At 35.7% G+C, this 13731-nt stretch overlaps 1 protein-coding gene across 3 annotated transcripts in view; it reads right to left on the reverse strand.

Annotated features, from left to right (window-relative positions):
- Window positions 1-13295, reverse strand: part of LOC136029973 (transcriptional protein SWT1-like) — a 32599-nt gene extending 19304 nt beyond the window's left edge. Inside the window, exons 1-2 of one of the 3 annotated variants that reach the window (XM_065708541.1) lie at window positions 12991-13295; window positions 4229-4278 (exon numbers count right to left, since the gene is read on the reverse strand). The gene's annotated coding sequence lies outside the window, so the exon portion shown is untranslated. The remainder of the gene's footprint in view (window positions 1-4228; window positions 4279-12990) is intronic. The other 2 variants (XM_065708540.1, XM_065708539.1) reach the window with 2 other exon arrangements.
- Between the last annotated feature and the right edge of the window lie 436 nt (window positions 13296-13731).

Consider the following 13731-nt stretch of genomic DNA (forward strand, 5'->3'; position numbering starts at 1 on the left):
CTTTTCCTTGCGAGAAACGGGGTCTCTTAGTTCTGGAGGCGGATATTTAAGAACGACGGCGTACGAGGGTTTGCGATTGGTACCCTTACTATCTGAGACCAAAGAACTATTTATAGATGTTGCTGGACTATTGAGGTGAGCAAGTGATTTTAACTGATCAAGGCACTGGTTGACTTTGGCGGTAAGGATAGAATAAGCTGACGCCGGAATGCTAGGGACTTCAGAGGGGGATTTGATTACGAACTCCTGAATATCAATATTTTCTGCAGAGCAGCGAGAAAGAGTAGCGATAATATCCGACAACTGCTATATAAAAGTTTCTTAGCGCCAAGAACATCTTCATACGGGAAAAAATCACTAGCGTATTTATCTGCATTGTTTTATGATATAAGAGAGGCTAGGACAAGGTAATATCTACCTAGTTAGATGTTCAAGCTGCACCTAAGGGAAATAATTGTCTAGCTAGAGACAATTATTTGTCTAGCATATTAACACCAAACTACTTACAGAACACACTTATCTTCATAGTTGTATGATATAAGAGAGGCTAGGAAAAAGTAATATCTACCTAGTTAGATGTTCAAGCTGCACCTAAGGGAGATAATTGGCTAGCTAGAGCCAATTATTTGTCTAGCATATTACCACTGCATTACTGAGATAAATCACTTATCTTCCTGTTTGGATAATGTAAGAAAAGCTAGAACAAGATATTATCCATCTAGTTAGATGTTCCTGCTGCATATGAGGGTAGCTAGATATAATTAATTGTCGAACACATTACTACAGAAATCTGATTAGCAAACAGGTGTGGTTTCATTAGCCCAGGCAATGATCCTTGAAAGTTTCAGAAAAAAAGGTATGGACACGGACATAGTCTTTAAAGATTCCCTTTTATTTCTCCAATAACCTGGTGTAAATATACAAAAAGAAACAAAATATAACTATACTAGCTGTTGGGGTGGTGCTTCGCGCCACCCCAACACCTAGTTGGTGGGGGCACTTCGCCCCCCCCCAAGCCCCCCCGCGCGCGTAAGTTGTTACGCGCCATATTATTTACGCGCCATTGTAGTTGTGTCCCTGTGTCCCACCTGTAAATCTATATATATATATATATATATATATATATATATTATATGTATATATATATATATATATATATATATATATATACTACTACTACTACTAATAACTCACTGCAGCACCAAGCCGCCTGAGGCCAACACAGCTACGCACGCTCCTCCTCCAACCTAATCTATTTAAAGCCTCCCTCTTTACACCCTCCCAGGAAGTTCCCATTTCCTTTAAATCCTTATTTATGACATCCTCCCAACCCAGACAAGGACGACCTGCTTTCCGTGTAGCCCCAGACGGTTGGCCAAAAAGGACAATCTTCGGTAATCTGTCATCCCTCATCCGTAGAACGTGGCCTAGCCATCTCAACCTTTCTTTCATTATAGCCCCAGAAAGCGGGATTGAACCACACTTTTCGTACAACCTACTGTTTGAGATACGGTCAGTCAGCCGGGTACCCAGAACAATCCGTAGGCAATTTCTCTGGAAAACATCTAGTAAATTTTCATCTGCTTTTCGGAGTGTCCATGCTTCAGAACCATATTTGACCACTGTCATCACTGTAGCTTCCAATATTCTAATCTTGGTTTGTAGGCTTATCTTTCTATTCTTCCAAACTTTTTTTAACTGTGAAAAAACACCCTGAGCTTTAGCTATTCTACTTTTAACATCTTCACTGCTCCCACCATCTTTACTAATAATACTACCAAGGTAACTGAAGCTCCCAACCTGATCAATCTTTTCGTTACCTAAGGTCACCTGTTCATCTTCACTTATTCCTAGCCTTAGTGACTTAGTCTTCTTAACATTAATTTTCAAGCCTATTTTAGCACCCTGAACTCGCAAAACCTCTAAAAATTCATTCATTTTGCTCACACTTTCATCTAATATGCTTAAATCATCAGCATAATCTAAGTCCAGAAGCGTTCTTCCTCCCCATTTGATTCCATGGTCTCCAATTGCCTTTCCTGTGCTCCTTAAGACGAAGTCCATCAAAATGATCCATATAAAGGGGGATAGAACACAACCCTGCTTAACTCCTGATTTAATACAAAACCAGTTGCTAACCTCATTTCCTACCTTAACCGCAGCAGTATTACTCTCGTACATAGCGCAAATCACTTTAATGTATTTTTCTGGTATACCATATAACGATAAGACCTTTGCTAACGCTGTTCTATCAACAGAATCGAAAGCTTGCTCATAATCAATAAAACTAAGGACCAAAGGTGTTTGACAACGAAGGGACTTCTCAATTATTAACCTAAGAGTGAAAACATGGTCGACACATCCTCTACCTTTTCTAAAACCGCATTGTTCTTCCCTTAAAACTTTGTCTACAGCATGTCTCAGTCTAAAAAGTATCATATTACTCAGTAATTTGCTACCTACAGAGACCAGACTAATGCCTCGATAATTACGACATTCACTCTTGTCACCTTTCTTATACAGTGGTTTAATTAAGGTTTTCCTAAAATCATTGGGTATATATATATATATATATATATATATATATATATATATATATATTTAACTACATAAACTTGCGAATATACAACATTCCTTGCTGTCCCATTGTCTGTCCATATAAACAGATTGTCAGGTTTACCAACTCTTGAACATGCAACATAATAATGTCCATGGGAAAACAATCCGTATTCAGATCTATACCGCATTTTTCGAACGATTGCCCTTGAGCTTTCTTGATGGTGATTGCTAATCGAACATTCCCTGTGTCCCCGTCGTCATTTATATATCCCCCTGTGCCCCCGGCGTCCCCGTTGTAGTTGTGTCCCTGTGTCCGGGTCGTCATTTATATTCCCTGTGTCCCGGTCGTCATTTGTGTCCCGGTATCCCAGTCTGTAATTTCTCTTTGAGTGTCCCAGTCGTCATTTATATTCCCTCTGTCCCGGTCGTCATTTGTGTCCCGGTGTCCCGGTCTGTAATTTCTCTTTGAGTGTCCCGGTCGTCATTTATATTCCCTCTGTCCCGGTCGTCATTTGTGTCCCGGTGTCCCGGTCTGTAGTGTCATCTTACAATGACGTCATATACAAAGCCTTATATACTTATAATGACGTCAAATACAAACGCACAAACAAACATGCATATATACAACTTATTTTTATATATATAGATATAGTTTCTTTTTTAGTTTTTTTTTCTTTTTTAGTTTATTCTTTTCTTAGTTTTTTTCTTTTTTATTTTTTTTAGTTTCTTCTTTTTATTGATTTGTTTTCTTCAATTTGTCAATGTTCATTCTAACATTGACACTTGGAAAAATCTTTACGTGCCAAGCATGCTAAAGCTCCAACAATTTATAATAAACCTCAAAATTTTGGGTATCTGTTGTAAGGTTTTCGAATTATTTTAATCTATTGTCAAAATATATTGAAATATTTGTGCAATTCCCAGTTTTTTTTAGTTTTTTGTTTTACCTTTTTTATTTTTTTTTATGTTTTTTCTTTTTAGGTTTTTTCTTTTTTTATTTATTTTTTTTTTTTTTTGGTTTTTTACCATTTTTCTTTTTTCAGTTTTCTTCTTTATTTTTCAGACGTAAATACATATCGCCGAACCTTCTTTTTTTTAAACTAAAATCTGGTAGACATTGATGACCTTATCCAAGTCAAAATCCCAAACCCAATCATCATCGCTATCATTTTTAGTTTTGATACGTTTTGACTCTCGCTGTCCAGGTGGATTTTCATCTAACTGCGCGGTTTTGCGTTCTTTAACCGCAAGCCTTTTGGCATTAACCCTTTGAGCAGATTCCTCGGCTGTTTCTTCTGCCATTGTATGATTTATACTAAAATTTCTCTTTGAATTAACTATTTGAGCAGCTTCCTCGGCTGTTTCTTTTTCGAAATATTTATGCAATTCCCAGTTTTTACATTTTAGTTTGTTTTCTTTTTCTTCTTATTTTTCAGACGTCATATGCAAACCCTCAACACAAAAATACATACAACTTATTTATATATATATATATATATATAGATATATATATATATATATATATATATATATATATATATATATATATATATATATATATATATATAGAAGATATAATCTGGCGTAACAGATATAGTGTAACAGACATAACCCACAAACAACTTATTTTTATATATATAGATTACATATATAAATTGATCTATTTTACCTTTTTTTTTTCTATTTTTTCTGCAGCCAATAGTTGAACACGGATGATCCCTGAAAAATTACAGCGATGAAAATAGAATGCACCACTTGGGCCCTCAGGAAGGATAAAGAGAGCTTCCCAGGCCCCACCAAAATGCTGCTGAGGCAACAACTACCACAGTTTTTTTAGTCTCACGTCCACTATTTATGATGTCAAGGATTTACGTAAGATAACTTGAGACTCATCACGAGCTTTGCATGCTCAATTCCTCAGAGAGCCCTCACTACACAGCAAGATCAAATCTCTTGTTGCTGTCAAAACATGATCCTTATTTTAATAAATATAGACACCAGACCTCGTGACAATACCTGCTCATCATCGCGTGACCCCTGAACTATGCTGCTGGTGCAGCAACAATGACTTCAGTGTTGGTTCGTCTCAATATGATGTGATGGCAATTCTATTGGCCTTCTACCTCTAAAAGGTTTGTACCCTCTATTCCTCCGAGAGCCCCCACTACAGAGCCAGTTAGTTCCAAGGCAATGGTCTCATCCTTTCTCAATCAGTGACGAGCCAAACTTTGCGGCAATCCACCACAATAACTACCTCAAAGTCCTAATTCCATAAAAATCTACTGAGCACTCCTTTATTCAACGAATGTCCTCGTGTATAAGGCTGCACAAGGGTACTCCTCACACACGGCAGCCTATTGTGCACCTCAAAATGCAAACACCAGGACGTGTATAATACCAACGATCCGAAAAACTACTGATCACAGCGGCCAATAGAGTCAATTTTGCTCACCAAAGGCTAATGATCCTTCTACAGGTTCACCTATGAAAATTTTGTTACGACTTTTACTTCCTCTAAAGCATGGGTCGGCAGCTTTTTAAAAGGGCCAAACTTTTAAGCTGGAATACTATGGTGGCTGCACTTAGGTCATATGTCATGAGACCATAGTGTAGTATTGCAGGTATACTCTAATGATTAGGGTATATCTACAATATTTGTATAAAATATTTTAGGCCTACAAAATAATATTGGGAAATGGTTATGTTGACTAGGAGACGAGCCTCAAAGTTCTAAGGTTGGAGTCCCTTAAAGAGAGAAGGCATAAATTGGTTGCAGATTTCAGTCAAAAAATCCTTGACTTGGAAACAAACCATGATGTTCTTCTGGGTTTTGAGACACGCCCAACTCAACATTCCACTAGGCTCAGAGAGAGAACAAAAAACGATGCTAAGCTGGAAAAACCGCCGATCCACTCATCCAAACGGTACCTGAAGTCATTTGGTCAGTACTTCGTCAATCATTATAATAGTGACTTGGAAAATAGTTAAGGAAATAAGCCACGTGTAAGTAATTTAATTTTGTAGGTTTTTTAAATTGTTTTTGACCTTTGCTGGTTTTGTAATTGACAAGAATTTTAGGGCAAAATAAAGTGAATTTGAATTCTCTAGGGTATGATGTGAGATTTGGGTGACTCTACCTGATTCCCTGTTGTTTTTTGTTTACCATTCTAAGAGCCAAAGGCTTATTCCTGTGTGTAATCAATTTAATTATGCGAAGGTGCGAAGGTACAGACCATTCCACACACATTCCGTTTTCTTTTTCTCACCTTACTCACCTTTTTTACCTTAAAATTTAATTCAAATCCTTCCAATTAAATTCAAATTTTTTTGATAAACTGACGATTCTCTACACAGACATTTTCATAATAACGTTTGATCTTACTCTCCCTTGATCCGATTATAGCTGTTTCCTCTTCCCCTTTGAAAATTTTGCCTTCGTCTACCTCTGTTGAAGTCCTTACTTCCTCTGTAAGGAAGTAATGACTTCCTCATACTTCCTCTGTATTTCGGCAGTAACGTTCCTAGTATAACTACTTGTTCGCCCTCTGTTGAATTCTCCATTTTCCCTGTCTCTATATGCGAAATTATTCGCTTTGGCATCGTAAGAATCTCCCTTTAATTCAGTATTGCTTTGAGCGTAGCTTGCATTGCCTCCGTTTGCAACATAGCTGCTTCTTCTTACTTTTCCTCTGTTAAAATATGGCATTCTACTGCCACTGTTAAAGTATTTTCTTTCGCTATCTCTGCCAAACTCAGACCTTCCATGACCTCGGTTAAAACTAGGCCTTCCTCTATCACTGTTAAATTCAGACATTCCTCTACCTCTGTCATCAGATCTTCCTCTACCTCCGTTAAAGTCGGCCCTTCCTCTACCTCTGTTGTCAGATATTCCTCTACCTCTGTTAAAGTCTGATCCTCTTCTGCCTCTATCCCCATCATAAGTACTGCCTCTATTTTTGTTAGAATTAAATGATTGTCCTTGGCTTCTGTTCAAGCCACGCATATATCCCCTCCCACAGGTGTCACTATTTGTAACCCCTCTGCCTCTATAAAGGTTAATTGCATTTTCGGCGTTATGCTTTCTTTCCGGCAAGCTTTCTAAATTTTTACGAGGATTCGTCTTTACCAGATTTTCTTGATCTATAACATTTTGTGCTCCGGCCCTGTGAACTGTTTCTATACAAGGGTGACCCCCAACAATGACATCTCGTTTAACCTCCTTCAAAATACAGGTTTCAACGTTACCTGTTCTATCAGGTGCTTTATCTGTGTTAGAATCAACACAACTCGGCTTATTAGTCCTTTTCCTTTGGCGTCTGCGCCTTTTAGTTCTTTCTGTGCTTTCGCCATCTTTTTCAGCAGAATGGCTAACGTCGTTTTGTTGTTTGTCAACATTCTCAGAATATCGTTTGTTTGGTAATGCTATTTGCTTGTCAAGAGTATTTATATCCTGTTCAACAGCATTTCTAGCTCCTGTAGACTCTACTGATTCTTCACAAAGGTTAGTTACATCGCATTCGACCTCCATCAAAATTTGAGTTTCTTCACGTTCCATATTTTAAACGGTTTATGAGAGATGAATGGAATTTTTTTTTAATAGCAATTATTAAGTGACGAAAGAATGATAAAGAATTTTAAAAGCATTATTTTTATTATTCTGCTAATCAAAACTTTGGACACTCAAATCTACAGCCCGAAATTATCAAATTATTTTGCTCTTTTTAACATTTTTATTAAAAAAGGTCAAAAATGATCTTAGAAAAACTTGTGCCAAGAGAAAATAATGACGTAATCTGTCAATCGATGTCGTCAATGACGTTTGAATAAGTATAGTGACATCAAGTTTCAGCAGGCTGGTAAAAAAATAAAATCTATTTCACCTAATCAAGAATGAAATTCCCCCAAGATGGGTTCACCATGCCAAGAGATTACTTTGGATAAACTCTCCAATTTTGACAGGATCCCTAAGAATTTCAAATCACTCGTTGCAAGAAAAAATCTTAAACAAATATGTTACAGTTTAGAACAAATAATAAGGAACCATTGTTTTTCTTGTTTTCCTTTTCAACAATAATTGGTTATTTTTAGCTTAAAGTTTTATTTTTGTTGCAAGGACTAAGCTGCAACCCCTGAGTAATCATTGATGATTGTGAGAAGGTGGGATATGCATAGGGGATGATGTGCTGGTATATTTTATAGTCATTGCAGCTAAACACAGCATTTCACCACATAAAATTTCATTCTGGCACAAAATATGCAGCCATCTTACAGTATATTCCCTTGAAAGGTGACAATTTGCAACCAATTATAAACAGAGGGGTAAATGGGGTTACGTACCCTATATCAGAAAAATAACACACAAATTTGATAAAATGAAAATGAAGCCCCTTTCCAATGTTTGATTATTAGTGATCTCTGATGTAAAAATGTGCAAATTTATCTTTTAGGGGGACATAATCCACCAGGAAGCAATAGCAATCTACACTCCCTCAATCAGTGGCACATCGGGATTTCTGAGGGGGTTGATTGGATACAAAAGGATTAGAATTTTAATGAGTTTTTTTTTTATCAACAGATTAATATGCTCAAAGTCTGACGATATTTTTTCATTTGACTTTTTTTATCAACATATTAATATGCTCGAAGTTTGACAATATTTTCAGTTGACTTTTGTATCAACAGATTAATATGTTTGAAGTTAATATCTGTTGATAAAATCTGTAAACTTTCTAGGCTTTGACTCCCATTGTTGAAGTTTCGTAGACGTCGCAATGACCTTGTAAATGTGTTTCGTATAATTAAAGGAGTGGATGATGTTGATCCAAATTTATTTTTTAAATTTAACCATTATCACTCTACTCGTCAGCATGATTATAAATTATATCCCCAAAACCACTGAAAAAATTGGTCAAGTCAATTATCTTTTGTTAGTAGAGTTGCCGGACCATGGAATGGTTTGCCTTTGGAGGTTGTCAAGGCAGAGAGTGTTCGAATTTTTAAGAGTGCATTAGTAAATATGCCTTTTTATTTAGACGCTTTTGTTGTGTAGGTTCGTGTTATTTAGAAGTTTTTGCTGTTTAGTTTGTTGTTGCCAATTTACTTTAGATTAGTATTATGATTTTGTGTTTATGCGACAAGCATTGATGCTTAACGCTATTTGTAATAATAAATAAATAAAATAAATATGCTTGAAGTTTGAAGATATTTTTCAGTTTCTTTCTTTCTTAACAGTTTTGCATATATGCAAGAGAAAGCTGCTTCCAATCCACGGAGAGGAGGATCTCCCCCTTTTTTCATTGCTTTCCCCTATTCAGTTTGTACCTACACAAAAAAAAATCAATTTTATAACATATAGAATAAATATGACAGTATTCTTGGAAAAAACTGTTACAACTATCTGTTACAACCCCCCCCCATATGCCAGAGATATCCTAACAATATACTTAGAAATTGAGAGAAGGATTTCATATCCATGATGACTGAATCATAACAAAGTGTGACCATAGTCACACTTATTGAACAAAAAGCTCATAGATGATACGTGTTTCCTCTTGATTTTGATGTAAGACCAAAGATGCTAAAATAAAAATTGCAAGAAGTAGGTTCAATAATAACAATGTTAATTTGTGTACATTCACATTAATTTGCGTGTATCAACACTAGTCTGTTCTCAAGTATTATGTATTAATGTCTTGCATCTTCTAAAATTTATATTATCTTTCTACTTAAATTTTGGTTCTGATTAGTCAATGACAAAAATAATGCTCGAAAGTTAATCATTGTTCAACTCCCCCATTTTCACCATTATCTGTAAGTGCAACTATAATTTGGCTCGAGCTTAAAGCAAATGGCCTTAATTTTAAAAGCAATCAAGCCATTGTGAAGTCAAATTAACGACATCCGTAAAACAAACAGTGACCCACGTACCACCAAGAAAAGTCAGGTTTGATGTCCCACTGTTCTTAAAGCAAACAAGGTGACATTGAAAAGATGAGGGAAAATGAGATATGCTCTCACTTAAGTACTGATAAAAGCAAAATTTATGGTAGTGTCCCTTCCCCCTCACATCGACGAAACTTCTTGGTGATACCCTTGAGCAGCAGCGAAAGTTCAAAATGATCTTTTGCTGGTCACTTATTGATTGGCTGAAAAAGTGTCACAAACTTTTTGGTGGGTTTTCATGTTAGCACTAGCATAGAGAAAGAACTATTCAATTGTTTGTCATCAAAAATAGCTTTTCATCATCTTTTGGTGAAGTCTTTATTTTGGGTCTGTAGAAATATTTTATATTGGGAAGCAAAAGGATCAGACACACATAGCTTTTTAGGAGCTGCTGTTAGAGTGCACCCATCCTGTGCTTTTGCAAATCTTTCCTGTATTTTTCCAGGTACCTATTTAGAGCTGGGTTAACACTGGCTGAGAAATAAGAATCAAACCACTGATACCTGTGTGAACCACAGTGACACAAAGACTTGAACAACTGTTCATACGGTCAAAAGATCGCAAGTCTAGCTTGCTAGCCACTCAACTAAGACGGCCCAATAGCCGTGAACAAAGCTCAAGGAATAACATTCTTAGAAGTAGGTTAATGCTTTGGTACAAATACTCAGCTCAATTCAGCCATTCAAAAGCCATTCTGACCAAGTCCAATTTACTTATCCAATCCTTATCATTCTGACTTATCTGATTTAGATTCAGTGTTCTGGTATATATCACAGTAAGAGCGATCTGATCAGATGTATTCCAAATACACCTCTGAATAAGTTTTATTTCAAATTGGTCCAGTCTCCTTTTCAAGTTTTATTTCAAAATGGTTCAGTTTCTTTTTTAAATTTTATTTCAAATCGGTTCAGTTTCCTTTTCAAGTTTCATTTCAAATTGGTTCAGTTTCCTAAGAAAAGATGACTTTCCTCTGACCAGATGTTTCACAAGGAATGCACTTCAAAACTCCTCTCCAGAAAATCTATTCCAGAAAAGCAATCTTCCTTGGCCTCAATATAACTCTCCATGCTACTTGACCTTACTATAATATAGTCTAATAAGAAATCTCATGAAGTTCCTTTTCAAGATTTATTTCAAATTGGTTCAGTTTCCTTTTCTAGTTTCAATTCAAATTGGCTCAGTTTCTTAAGAAAAAATAACTCTAGAGAATAGAAAAATTCCTCTAACCAGATGTTTCATAAGGAATGCACTTCAAAATTCCTGCCCAGAAGAACTATTCCTCAAAAACAATCTTCCTCTGTCTCAATATAACTCCCCATACTACTCGACTACACTATAATATATAGCCTACTCAAATAAAAAATCTCACAAAATTCCCTACAGTACAGAATTCCTGGATAGAAAAATTTATGAACACCAAAAAAAAAAAAAAAAAAAAAAAAAAAAAAAAAAAAAAAAAAAAAAAAAAAAAAAAAAAAAAAAAACCACAAAACCTAATCTGTGTTCCTGTTTCTTCCTCTTTTGATTCTTTAACTGTTTCCGAGTTTTATGTTTTAGTAGTCCATAATATTATGTTATTGTTATATAATATACTGTGTAATTAATTGATTGATTAATTTGATTGACTTTTCAAAATATATCCTTCTACTCTATACCATGCATAGATCTTCAAATTCTGTTAAATGAAGCGCCCAGGAAAAAATTCCAAGTTTTGCCCCCTTTCCCACTTCCAAAAAAAGGGTGTTCAAAAGAATATCTGTTGTTTTTCCAATCAATCTGAAGAAAATTTGCTGATGTGTCAACTATTTAAAATTATCTGTCTCCTTAGTTTGGAACTGATATTGACCTATTTATGGATATCTCATGATTTTTTTTTTATATATAGAACCTACAAATCTAAGTTTTTTTATGCAATGATAGACCAATACGACTACTACTACTAGTACTAAGAACTCACTGCAGCACCAAGCCACCACAGCTGTGCACAATCCAGCTTCATCCCATTCTATCAAAAGTTTCCCTCTTTACACAAACCCTATAATTTTCAGTTTCCCTTAAATTGTTGCTTAGAACCTTATCCTACCCTTTTCTGGGATGATGTACTTTTTGCTTTACCATTAACAGCTGACTAAAGAGGATAATTTTTGACAATATTTCATCCATGATCTGTATAACAGGTTCTAGCCATTTGAATCTTTCTCTCATTATAGCCCCAGAAAACAGCATAGAATCACCTTTTTCACACAGCTTACAGATTTAAATACAGTCAGTCAGACAGGTTCCAAAAATAATCTGTAGATACATCTTTTGGAAAACATCAAACAAATTCCCCTCCACCCTTCACAGTGTCCATGCTTCAGCTCAACAACTTCACCCATTCCCAGTCTAAGAAACTTAAGTCTTCTTAATATTAATTTTCAAACCTATTATTGCAGCCTGACCTCTCAAAATCTCCAAAAATTCATTCACTTTGCTAATATTTTCACCTAGGATGCCCTTACTATCAGCAAAATCTAAATCTAGGGGGGCTTTACTTCCCCATTTGATTCCATGCTCTCTCATGACCTTTGTTGAGTTCCATAGAATAAAGCTTGCCCGAATGATCCATAAAAGCAAGAATGCATTGCAACACAACTCTTGATTCAATACAAGATGAGCTACTAACCTCATTGCCTAGCTTAGTCAAAGCAATTTTATTCTTATACATAGCACTAATCACTTTAATGAGCTTATCTGGTACACTGAAGAAGAATAGAACCTCTGCTGAAGCTCTTCTATTAGCTGAACCAAACAATTGATAATAATGTTAAGAACTGAGGACTAAAGAGGTCTGATGGCTCAGGCACTTCTCAACTATTAACCTAAGAGTAAAAAAATGGCCAAAACATCCTCTACCCTTCCTAAAACTGTGCTGTTCTTCTCTTAATTTTTTGTCTACAACTTATCTCTGTTTCAAAAGTATCAACATAGAACTTCCAGAAAGTAAAAAAAAAAAAAAATCTTGAAAGGTGCTATTGTACTTTCTAAGTTTGCCTATTTTTAAACTGTTCATGTATTTGGTCTTCCAGGGAGACACCTCCATAAGTTACTAAGTAATTTGCTTTCTACAGAAACAGTACATTGAAAGAGTATCTCTATTCACACCGGAAAACCAGATGTCTTCAGCTGTAAATAATTAAATCTCTACAGTAAATTTTGAGAAGACAATAACCATAAAACACTGCCCATTGAAAAATTTTGGGGTATTAGGCATTTAGGTAGAAACAAGATTCTTTTATTGTAGATTCAACAAAGGAATTAAATCTGCAGGTAGGGTAGGCATTCCCTGTATACTCTGAGTTCTCCAATCAGTAGTGTCAATTTGCAAAAATTAAAGAGTTGGAGTGGGGTAAAAAGGTATTTTTTTAAATCTAGAAGGGACAATATTGCTGTTTTTTAATTTTCTTTAGTAAGTGAGTAGTTACAGAAATTTGAAAGAACTATACTTACTTTAAAAGCTTTGTTTTCTGCTTGCACAGTTTTGTTTCCTCTCCTATCTCTTTTCTACTTTCAGATGCTGGATATCTCCTCTGCTGTTCAAATTTGAATTCAAGCTCTTCTTCTTCCTTATGTGGTTTTGCAACCCTTTTGTCTGCTCATGAATAAAATCTACAGACAGTTTATCTTATATTCTTCACTCACCAGAAATCTGTTATTAAGCGCCTCATGTTCTTTTTTACACTCAGGGTTGCCAAAACTTTTTAGGACTAGTGTCAAATTCAGCAAAAAAGAGACACTTTTAGTGTCCTCCTAGAAAACTAGTCAATATACTTTAAAAGTTGACAAAAAAGGCTTTAAATGATTTTCTTGCCACTCCAGGCCCAGATTTATTTTCTCCTTTTTCAAGTAAAAGCAAAGCGGTTCTTCAAATAAGTAAAATCCCATGTAAAACCTCAAATTGCCTAATATGCGAAGAAGAAAAAGAATTCAGTACAATTTCTCGGGTTCTCTCAAACCTTTGGTTGTACTAGTTGTTCTTCTTTTGAAAACCCAGTAAAACCCTGTTTTATTATGGTGTTCTGCGGCACCAGAGTTGGCTTTGCTGCTTTTTGGACAACGGTTTTCATTTTTGTCGTTTTTGGCAAAAAATGTGAAAGCGCAGTCTTATTTCAAGAACTGTAGAAAATGTCATGTGCTGGCGCAGTGGATTTGACCTTAGCTTGGTAATACGGGACCCAGAGATCGAATCAC

The sequence above is a fragment of the Artemia franciscana genome, chromosome 8, assembly GCF_032884065.1.
Source record: "Artemia franciscana chromosome 8, ASM3288406v1, whole genome shotgun sequence".
In the NCBI taxonomy this organism is placed as follows: Eukaryota; Metazoa; Arthropoda; class Branchiopoda; order Anostraca; family Artemiidae; genus Artemia; species Artemia franciscana.